This window comes from Bidens hawaiensis, unplaced genomic scaffold (assembly GCF_021521415.1).
Source record: "Bidens hawaiensis isolate Kalapana, Puna unplaced genomic scaffold, B.hawaiensis_p1.1 tig00009693_1, whole genome shotgun sequence".
Classification (NCBI taxonomy): Eukaryota; Viridiplantae; Streptophyta; class Magnoliopsida; order Asterales; family Asteraceae; genus Bidens; species Bidens hawaiensis.
The window spans coordinates 851,961-862,656 of NW_027491727.1; positions in this window are offsets into that span (position 1 = coordinate 851,961).

Genomic DNA, 10,696 nt, shown 5'->3' on the forward strand with positions numbered 1-10,696 from the left:
GGTCCGGCAGTGATGGCCATCACGTGGTGAATCCCAATGAATTTGAACGTTGGGGAGGGGGGTGACCGTTGGGGTTGGGTAATTAAAAAAAAAATTAACAATATAAATTAACAACCATTTCAATCCAACTCAAAATCAAATCCAACTCAAAAGACTCTCAATCTTCTACTACAAAAAACTATTTCTTCACCACTTCAATTCAAAACAAAAAAATATGGATTTTCCGAGCAACTCGTTTCCGCTAGACACCGATAGCTCTTCGTCTTCGGACGATGACATTGTTGAATGGTTCCTGTTGTTATATAACGAACTTGAAGGCCCGAGCCGTCCAAAGAAAAAAATGGTGGATCGTGATCGTATACATGCCCACGAAGTGCTAATGAACGACTATTTTGTGGAGGAGCCGAAATACAATAACGAGACGTTCAGGGATCGGTTTCGTTTGCCGAAATCTTTATTTTTAAAGATTGTAGCGGACGTCGAAGCAAGCAAAGAAATGGTTTCAAGAATCTTACGACACGAGGGGCAAACGAAGTTTTACGGCGCTTCAAAAATGCACATCCGCTATTCGTCAATTAGCGACAGGTAACCCACCCGATCAATTCGATGAATACTTACAAATGTCTCAGAGAACTTCACGTGAATGTCTGCAATTCTTTTGTAACGTGATTATTAAATTGTATGGCAAAGAGTTTCTACGAAAACCAACATGACACGACATTACACGTCTTTACGCCGCACATGAGGCTAGATGGCATTTTCCAGGGATGCTCGGTAGCATCGACTGTACACATATTGAATGGAGGAATTGTCCACGGGAGTTTCGAGGGGCGTATGTTAGGGGTGATATCAAACGACCGACTATCATACTTGAAGCGGTTGCGTCAAATGATTTATGGATTTGGCATTCTTATTTTAGTGTTCCTGGCTCAAACAACGACATCAGTGTTCTGTACACATCACCGTTGTTTCAAAGCGTGACAGATGGTACCGCACCCTTCTGTCCGTATTTTGTTAACGGGAGATATTACAGACGTGGCTACTTTCTTGTCGATGGTATCTACCCGGCGTGGTCTGTTTTTGTGAAAGCCTTTTCGTTTCCCGTCGAGGTCAAGGAAAAGGCGTTCAAGAAGTTGCAATAATCGGCAAGAAAAGATGTTGAGAGAGCTTTTGGTGTCTTAAAGGGTAGATGGTGCATACTTAGTCGACCTGTTCGTGCAATGAAAAAACCCATGATCTCTAGCATATTATATGCATATTGCACAATATGCTAATAAAAGAAGACGGACGTGCAATTTCTCCAGATTGGGTGCCGGATCCTCCTACTCAAGTTCCCGTCCCTGAGAACGTGCAATTAGACTTGCGGAACGAAGATATTCACCATCGGTTGAGATATGATCTAGTTGAACTTGTAGGTTCTTTAGGTTTGGAATTTCCGAATTCGGACGAGGAGTAGATTGTTTAATGTAACTTTTATTTTTTTAATTTACTATTGTTTTTAATTTTTAAGTTGTAAAAAAATATCAAAAAAAAAAATCCATCACAACACACCACCACCCCCACCAAAATTCCATCACTAGTGATGGAAAGTGGTGGGGTAAGGTGGCACACTTGTATTGGTAGGAGCAAGTGATGGTTTTTAAACCACCCCCACCCCCTAAGCAAATGATGAGTTGAATGGAAAGCTAAGGTGTTAAAGGCATAGGATTTATAGTGGAAGATGGATGCTTAATCATAGCATGTTGGTCTAGTCCTTGTGTATCTTGAGGTAGCTTCTATTTTACTTTTAGCTTGTGCAGACCGTGTTCTTTTCTTTTTGGTGTAAGCAGTCAAAGCCTTCGATTAAGCCAAATGCTTATTCCTAAGTAATTAACGTTTAGATTTTCATTCCCATTTGGATGTGTTGACATTGAGTACAAATCTACGGTGTAGAATGTGACAACTGCCCAAATCCGACCCGACCCAGGTACCCGTTTTCGGATCCGATTTTAAGATTTAAAATTTGATTATAATCTTTATAAATTTATCAAATATATTTATAATAATAATAATAATAATAATAATAATAATAATAATAATTCCTTTCCGCCGTCCCGCCCCTTTTTCTCTCTTGTCGCCGTCCCACCCCTCTGCTTAACCCTTAAGCCTTGAACCCCCTTTTTCTCTTAACTCTTTGCTTGTCCTTTGGTTCTTCCCGCCTAAGGATGTCTGCGCAGCTCCACGCGCCAAACTCTTTACAAGGAAGCCTGCGTGAAGACCAGCTGTTCCTGTGTTACGCGAGGCGAACTGTTCCCGCGGCGCGCAAAGGATTGTAGTTCTTCCCGCGGCGCGCAAAGGATTGTAGTTCTTCCCGCGGCGCGCTAAGGATTGTATTTCTTCCCGCGGCGCGCAAAGGATTGTAGTTCTTCCCGCGGCGCGCTAAGGATTGTAGTTCTTCCCGCGGCGCGCTAAGGATTGTTCTGTCTGCCTTCGCCCTCGCGCACTCAAGCCTTCTCGCGCTAGACACTTAAGTCTTTTCTCCAGTTTAAGCCAGCCTGTATGCTTTTGAAATATCTTATCTTCTGTGCTATACCTGCCAAGGTATGGGCACAGTAGGCCAGATCTGACATCTGTCCGAAAAGTCACTTTCGGCGCAGCTTGCTTACCAACCCTCTTGGTTGTTAGAAAAAGTAACTGGCATAATCTTTTAAAATCTTCTTTTCCATGTCTTGAACAGTACTTTGACTGACCCCTCCCATGCTATGAACAGTAACCTGTCAGCCTTCCCCATCCCCTGCAGCTGCCACCATATCTTTTGCTTTTGATATCTTTTGCTTTGATTTGACAAGATCTTTTTCCCCAATTCAAGGGATTTGTTCCCTAGGGTTTTCCTATAAATAAAACTAATTTCTTGGATATTTAAACACTACACTCAAACACTTAAATCACTCCCCAAAATCTTTCTCCCTTACTCTCTGCCGAAGATCCTCAGCGACGCCTCCAACTCCCCTCTTTGCAATCCGTCTTCTCTTCTTTTCTGCCCAGGAATCTCGGTAAATTTATAATATATAATTTTAATTTGTTTTAGTGACTTACATATATTCAAGACATAAAAACCAATCGTTAAACCAATAACCTCTTATTTATAGGTTAACTTTCGTTTTTTTTTAAAAGTTGGTTCTTGCATTATCTTTCAACACACCATTTTACAAGTGAGTAATCTCGTACCCAATCCCCTTTTATTTTTAACGTTTTGGGATGTTCATGTGTTCGTACAACTTGAGTCTTAAACTTGTTTATGAAATTATGTGCGCAAAACCCATGTGTTATGGACGTTTACTAGTTTGTATATTTGCATGTGTTGATCATTAACCGCTTTGATCGGCCTATTCCGAAGTTTTCATGGATCCATTAGATGAACACGGGAGACCTATTGTTACGATTTTCTTGGTTTGTTTGCACATACACGAATGATTATTTGTTTTTGCTCGATTTGGAGCACGCTATGAACTATGAGCTATGATCTATTTAGGCTTGATCACAATCTGTTTACACACTATGTTGAACACCAGTTATACACATGTTGCGCGCAGTGCTTTGTTATTATCTATTTATATCTATTAAACTTGATTTCTCACCGACACGCAAGTGTTGACGTTTTATTTTAACACATGTTCAGGTTTGCTGTAGCTGCTTTTGGAAACTCGAGGACACGTAGGATGTTTTCTTTACTTTGGATCTAGTTTAAAATATAACAAGACAAATTTATGTATTTGAATATTATGAGTTATGATATGTGATTTATGTTACTTTATGGTGTGTTAAGCGCATGCGCAATGAAATGTATTTATTAAATATTGACACCCAAATAGTGTCACGAGTAATGAAACAATTCGTAGCGCCCCGATGTATAATCCGCCATCGGTCGGGGTGTTACAGATTGGTATCAGAGCTCCGTGACTTTAGGATTAGGTGGTTAGACGTAACGACCTAGAATACCTAAGAGTCCCTTCTCGCGCATGAGAAAAATCTCATGATTGCGCGCTAATTGTTAATTACTCGATATTTATAAAATATGCTTGCGCATACGCAGCACATGATTTCATGTTTTATCCGCGATCTTTCGATTTTTATTGTTAAATTTCAATTCGTTTCTTTACTTGCATATTCGTTTTTTTTTGTTGGGACTTAGCATTGAAAATCCGAAAAGTCATGGTGATACATGAATAGTTGATTTTCAATCCCCATTAACTTTATGTTCTAAAATTGAAGATTTGAAAAGTCATGGTGATACATGAATTGTCAACCTCCAATACTCATTTACTCGTATATTTTAAATTGAAGATTTGAAAAGTCATGGTGATACATGAATTGTCAACCTCCAATACTCATTTACTCGTATATTTTAAATTGAAGATTTGAAAAGTCATGGTGATGCATGAATTGTCGATTTTCAATTCGAATTCATTTCCTGTATTAAGTTTGCATTTAAATTCATATTTTACTTCAAAATTTGATAGCATTTAACTCCGCGAAACAAGCTTTTCAATGATATACTTTGCGCTAAAACGATTTCCCATACCAAGATATTAACAAAAACTTTTATAGAATGCCTCCGCTATCAGCTCGCCGTCATCAGAGGAGAGAAGCCTCGCGCAGACGTATGCAGCGTCGTTCCCAGGAAATGGCCGCCGCAATAGCCCAAGCCTTAAGTCAAAATAATACCAACCCCTCCGGATACAATATTAAGTCCTTTAATGCGGGTAACCCTCCGAAATTCACAGGGCTCGAAGGAGCCACCGTAATGCTCCAATGGCTCGAGAAAATTGAGAACACCTTCCTCCATACCCATTGCCCTCCAGACCGACGAACCTTATACGCCTCAAGTGTCCTGGAATCAAGGGCGCTTACATGGTGGAACGGAGTAGCTCACGCGCGTGGCGCAGAGGCTGCTTCTAGCATGCTCTGGGAGGAATTCAAGGATCTTTTGACTCGAGAATTCTGCCCTCCCAACGAAGTAAAGCGCCTTGAGGAGGAATTTTGGAACTTGAAACAGTACAGTGGCGAAGCGCGCGAGTACGCTACGCGCTTTCACGAACTAAGTTTGCTTGTCCCGCACCTAGTTACCCCTTCCCGCCGCGCCATCGAAAAGTATCTTGGGGGTCTCCCCATGGAAATTCAAGATTCTGTATGGGCCAGGAACCCAGTAACCCTCTCTGACGCCATCGAGTTGGCCGCTGTGCTCAGCGACAACCATGTCAGGGCAGGAACCCTGTTCCTGCGGGGAGCCGAGAAGACCAAACTCACCAAGACTGTCCCAGAACCAACAGAAACCAAGCCAGAACCCTCAAACCGTAACAACCTCAAACGCAGGCACAAACCCAATCATCAAGCCTACGCGCTTACCAACCCGCTCATTGTCCAGCAACCCGCCTACCAACCTCCAGTACACGCTCCTAACCCACTGTCAACCTACCCAACACCCCCTGTAGTCCATAACTATGCCTTAACCAATTCCGCGCTCCCTGCCCCGTCAACTAAGAAACCTTACACAGGAAACTAACCCTTTTGCCCAACCTGTAAACTTCATCACCCAACTCAATCCCCGTGTCGACAATGCAACCGATGTGGCCGTATTGGTCACACTGCTGAGTACTGTAGAGTCCTTCCCGCCAACCCAACCGCGCAAACACCACCAACCTACCCGCAAAACCGACAATCAACATACCATAATCCACGACCCAGGTCGTGCTATAACTGCGGTGACCCCAGTCATTTCCGGAACGCGTGCCCGAGACTGCAAGTACAAATTACGCAAGCTAATCCGGTTAACCAAATTTCAAACCAAGTGGCGCGCGGACGAGCTTTTAATATAACCGCGCACCAAGCGCAAGCGAATAATGACGTGGTTAATGGTACATTTTTACTTAACGGACAATATGCATCTATACTTTTTGATACTGGCGCCGATAGGAGTTTTATTTCTCGCGCATTTGAACAAAAACTTGCGCGACCGCGAATAAACTTAAACGGAAACTTTACAGTTGAAATGGCTAACGGTGAAACAATTATAATAAACTCCGTGATCAAAGATTGCACGCTTAACCTTAATGAACACGATTTTCTAATCGACCTCATTCCCATGCCTCTTGGAAGTTTTGATGTTATTATTGGTATGGACTGGCTCTCGCAAAATCGCGCCGAAGTAATCTGCGCCAAGAAATTGATTCGCATTCCTCGGGAAAATGGTCAAGATCTTCATATCTACGGCGAGAAACCATCTAACGGTCTTAAACTTATGTCATGCACTGAAGCCCGAAAACTTTTACGAAAGAAATGTGTCGCGTTCTTAGCTCATGTGGTCAAACCCGATGAAGGAAAGAAGAAACTTCATGAAATCCCCATCGTGCGTGACTTTCCTGAAGTCTTTCCCGAAGATCTTTCTGGTTTACCTCCCGCTCGGGAAGTCGAGTTTCGTGTTGATCTTGTTCCTGGTGCATCCCCCGTAGCCAAATCTCCTTATCGACTTGCACCCGCTGAAATGCAAGAATTAGCAAGTCAACTTCAAGAGTTGACCGATAAAGGATTCATTCGCCCTAGCTCTTCGCCGTGGGGTGCTCCGGTTTTGTTCGTTAAAAAGAAAGACGGTTCGTTTCGCATGTGTATCGATTACCGCGAGCTGAACAAGCTCACCATTAAGAACCGGTACCCCTTACCGCGTATTGACGACCTCTTTGACCAACTCCAAGGTGCCTCTTGTTTCTCCAAAATCGATCTCCGTTCTGGCTATCACCAGTTGCGTATCCGCGAAGAAGATATTCCCAAAACTGCCTTTCGAACCCGCTACGGCCATTTTGAATTCTTGGTCATGCCCTTCGGTTTAACCAACGCACCCGCTGTCTTCATGGATCTAATAAACCGGGTGTGTAGGCCTTTCTTGGACCAATTCGTGATCGTGTTTATCGATGACGTTCTGGTATATTCCAAAACCAAGGCCGAGCATGAACAACATCTTCTGTTGGTGTTGCAAAAGCTTCGAACTGAACAACTCTATGCCAAACTCTCCAACTGTGAGTTTTGGTCTGACGAAGTACAGTTTCTTGGTCATGTTGTAAACAAGATGGGTATTCATGTCGACCCATCCAAAATTGAAGCAAACCAAGCGCAGTCGCATCCCTATTGTCAAAGTTCGCTGGGAGTCCAAGCGCGGAGCCGAGTTCACTTGGGAAAGGGAAGATCAAATGAAGATCAAATACCCGCACCTTTTCTCTGAGCATCCTACTTCGAGATAAATTTCGGGACGAAATTTCTTAAAGTAGGGGAGACTGTGACAACTGCCCAAATCCGACCCGACCCAGGTACCCGTTTTCGGATCCGATTTTAAGATTTAAAATTTGATTATAATCTTTATAAATTTATCAAATATATTTATAATAATAATAATAATAATAATAATAATAATAATAATAATAATAATAATAATAATCCTTTCCGCCGTCCCGCCCCTTTTTCTCTCTTGTCGCCGTCCCGCCCCTCTGCTTAACCCTTAAGCCTTGAACCCCCTTTTTCTCTTAACTCTTTGCTTGTCCTTTGGTTCTTCCCGCCTAAGGATGTCTGCGCAGCTCCACGCGCCAGACTCTTTACAAGGAAGCCTGCGTGAAGACCAGCTGTTCCTGTGTTACGCGAGGCGAACTGTTCCCGCGGCGCGCAAAGGATTGTAGTTCTTCCCGCGGCGCGCAAAGGATTGTAGTTCTTCCCGCGGCGCGCTAAGGATTGTAGTTCTTCCCGCGGCGCGCTAAGGATTGTAGTTCTTCCCGCGGCGCGCAAAGGATTGTAGTTCTTCCCGCGGCGCGCTAAGGATTGTAGTTCTTCCCGCGGCGCGCTAAGGATTGTTCTGTCTGCCTTCGCCCTCGCGCACTCAAGCCTTCTCGCGCTAGACACTTAAGTCTTTTCTCCAGTTTAAGCCAGCCTGTATGCTTTTGAAATATCTTATCTTCTGTGCTATACCTGCCAAGGTATGGGCACAGTAGGCCAGATCTGACATCTGTCCGAAAAGTCACTTTCGGCGCAGCTTGCTTACCAACCCTCTTGGTTGTTAAAAAAGTAACTGGCATAATCTTTTAAAATCTTCTTTTCCATGTCTTGAACAGTACTTTGACTGACCCCTCCCATGCTATGAACAGTAACCTGTCAGCCTTCCCCATCCCCTGCAGCTGCCACCATATCTTTTGCTTTTGATATCTTTTGCTTTGATTTGACAAGATCTTTTTCCCCAATTCAAGGGATTTGTTCCCTAGGGTTTTCCTATAAATAAAACTAATTTCTTGGATATTTAAACACTACACTCAAACACTTAAATCACTCCCCAAAATCTTTCTCCCTTACTCTCTGCCGAAGATCCTCAGCGACGCCTCCAACTCCCCTCTTTGCAATCCGTCTTCTCTTCTTTTCTGCCCAGAAATCTCGGTAAATTTATAATATATAATTTTAATTTGTTTTAGTGACTTACATATATTCAAGACATAGAAACCAATCGTTAAACCAATAACCTCTTATAGGTTAACTTTCGCTTTTTTTTAAAAGTTGGTTCTTGCATTATCTTTCAACACACCATTTTACAAGTGAGTAATCTCGTACCCAATCCCCTTTTATTTTTAACGTTTTGGGATGTTCATGTGTTCGTACAACTTGAGTCTTAAACTTGTTTATGAAATTATGTGCGCAAAACCCATGTGTTATGGACGTTTACTAGTTTGTATATTTGCATGTGTTGATCATTAACCGCTTTGATCGGCCTATTCCGAAGTTTTCATGGATCCATTAGATGAACACGGGAGACCTATTGTTACGATTTTCTTGGTTTGTTTGCACATACACGAATGATTATTTCTTTTTGCTCGATTTGGAGCACGCTATGAACTATGAGCTATGATCTATTTAGGCTTGATCACAATCTGTTTACACACTATGTTGAACACCAGTTATACACATGTTGCGCGCAGTGCTTTGTTATTATCTATTTATATCTATTAAACTTGATTTCTCACCGACACGCAAGTGTTGACGTTTTATTTTAACACATGTTCAGGTTTGCTGTAGCTGCTTTTGGAAACTCGAGGACACGTAGGATGTTTTCTTTACTTTGGACCTAGTTTAAAATATAACAAGACAAATTTATGTATTTGAATATTATGAGTTATGATATGTGATTTATGTTACTTTATGGTGTGTTAAGCGCATGCGCAATGAAATGTATTTATTAAATATTGACACCCAAATAGTGTCACGAGTAATGAAACAATTCGTAGCGCCCCGATGTATAATCCGCCATCGGTCGGGGTGTTACATAGAAAACTAGGGGTGAATAGTTTTTCTTATCTTTTAATCCGATTGAACGAGCTAATGACTTTGTTAAACTCTTTTCACAACTTATAAAAAATAATACAAACAAGTAAAGCGTTAAGGGTTAGAGATGACATAATCGGATTTATAGAGGTTCAAGTGAATGTTAACTTATCCAATCTACATCCTCTCCCCGATCCCCACTCGAGAGTTTTCTTCACTTGTTGTCTCCCAAAAATGGTAGGGATCAACAATACAATCGCCTCACTCTTCAAAGGAAGTGATCACCTTCTTCACCAAGCACACCAAGTACTTAGCTTTACAATTTCTTCTACTCTCACTATGACAAGATAGTGAGCCTTCACCTAACTAATTAACTCTAAGTCAAGACAGAGTTCCTAACCCAATACAAAACAACATTATGTTAAGATAATGTATCCCCCTCTCAAAACATCAACTAAGTGATGAATCCTCATTTGTCAAAACACTGGAACAACCTCTAGTGTTGACCCCTCAAATTACAAGTAAGTTGGTTAGATGTTTAGCTTTGAAAAATTTCTCTTATTTGCTCTACACTTTTAATCTCCTCTCTATATAATTGATGTCACACCCCGACTTTAGGGCTTGGAAGTGTGACCAATAATTGGTACCTGTTTTGTAAATATATCAGAGTTGCGGGTTGCTTTAGCGGAAGCACATTCAGTAGTCCTAGTGGAGGGTGCGAAGCACCCGACGCGTGTAAGACTCCGAATCCCGGGAATCCTACAGTTGGTAATCATGTTAAAAAACTTATAAAAATTTAAAACCAAGAAAATTTTCGTTTTATTTAAAACCGATTCAGAGTAAATAACAGCGGAATAATAAGTGTCAAGATTCCCAAAAGCTTAACAAAATATTAACCCAAAGCAACTCATTTTATTTGAAAACCAGTTCAGAGTATAAATTAGCGAAAAAGTCATAATTGATCAAACAAGTTCCCAAAACCCGGGAGTTGTGCCCAAAACCAAATCTAAATGTATTTAAATAAAATTGAAAAGAACAATGTTCTTCAATGAAACTTTCCGACTAGATATGCCTTCAACCGTCCAGTAGTCTCGAGCACGTCCAAGCGGTAAGCATCCTCCTCCCAACCTGAAACTCACACTAACATACACACAAAGTCAGCTTGAGCTGAGTGAGTTCAAGTTTTAATAATTGACATTTAAATAAATCATTCCAAGAGTTTTAAAATAAAACGGGATACAACAGTTAGGCCATTATCAACAATAAGTAGTCATACTTATATATATATAAACATCCATATAATTATATCCCTATAGATATCATCCAAGTATTAACATCAGCGTCGAGCACACGTACAACCCAAACACGTAAT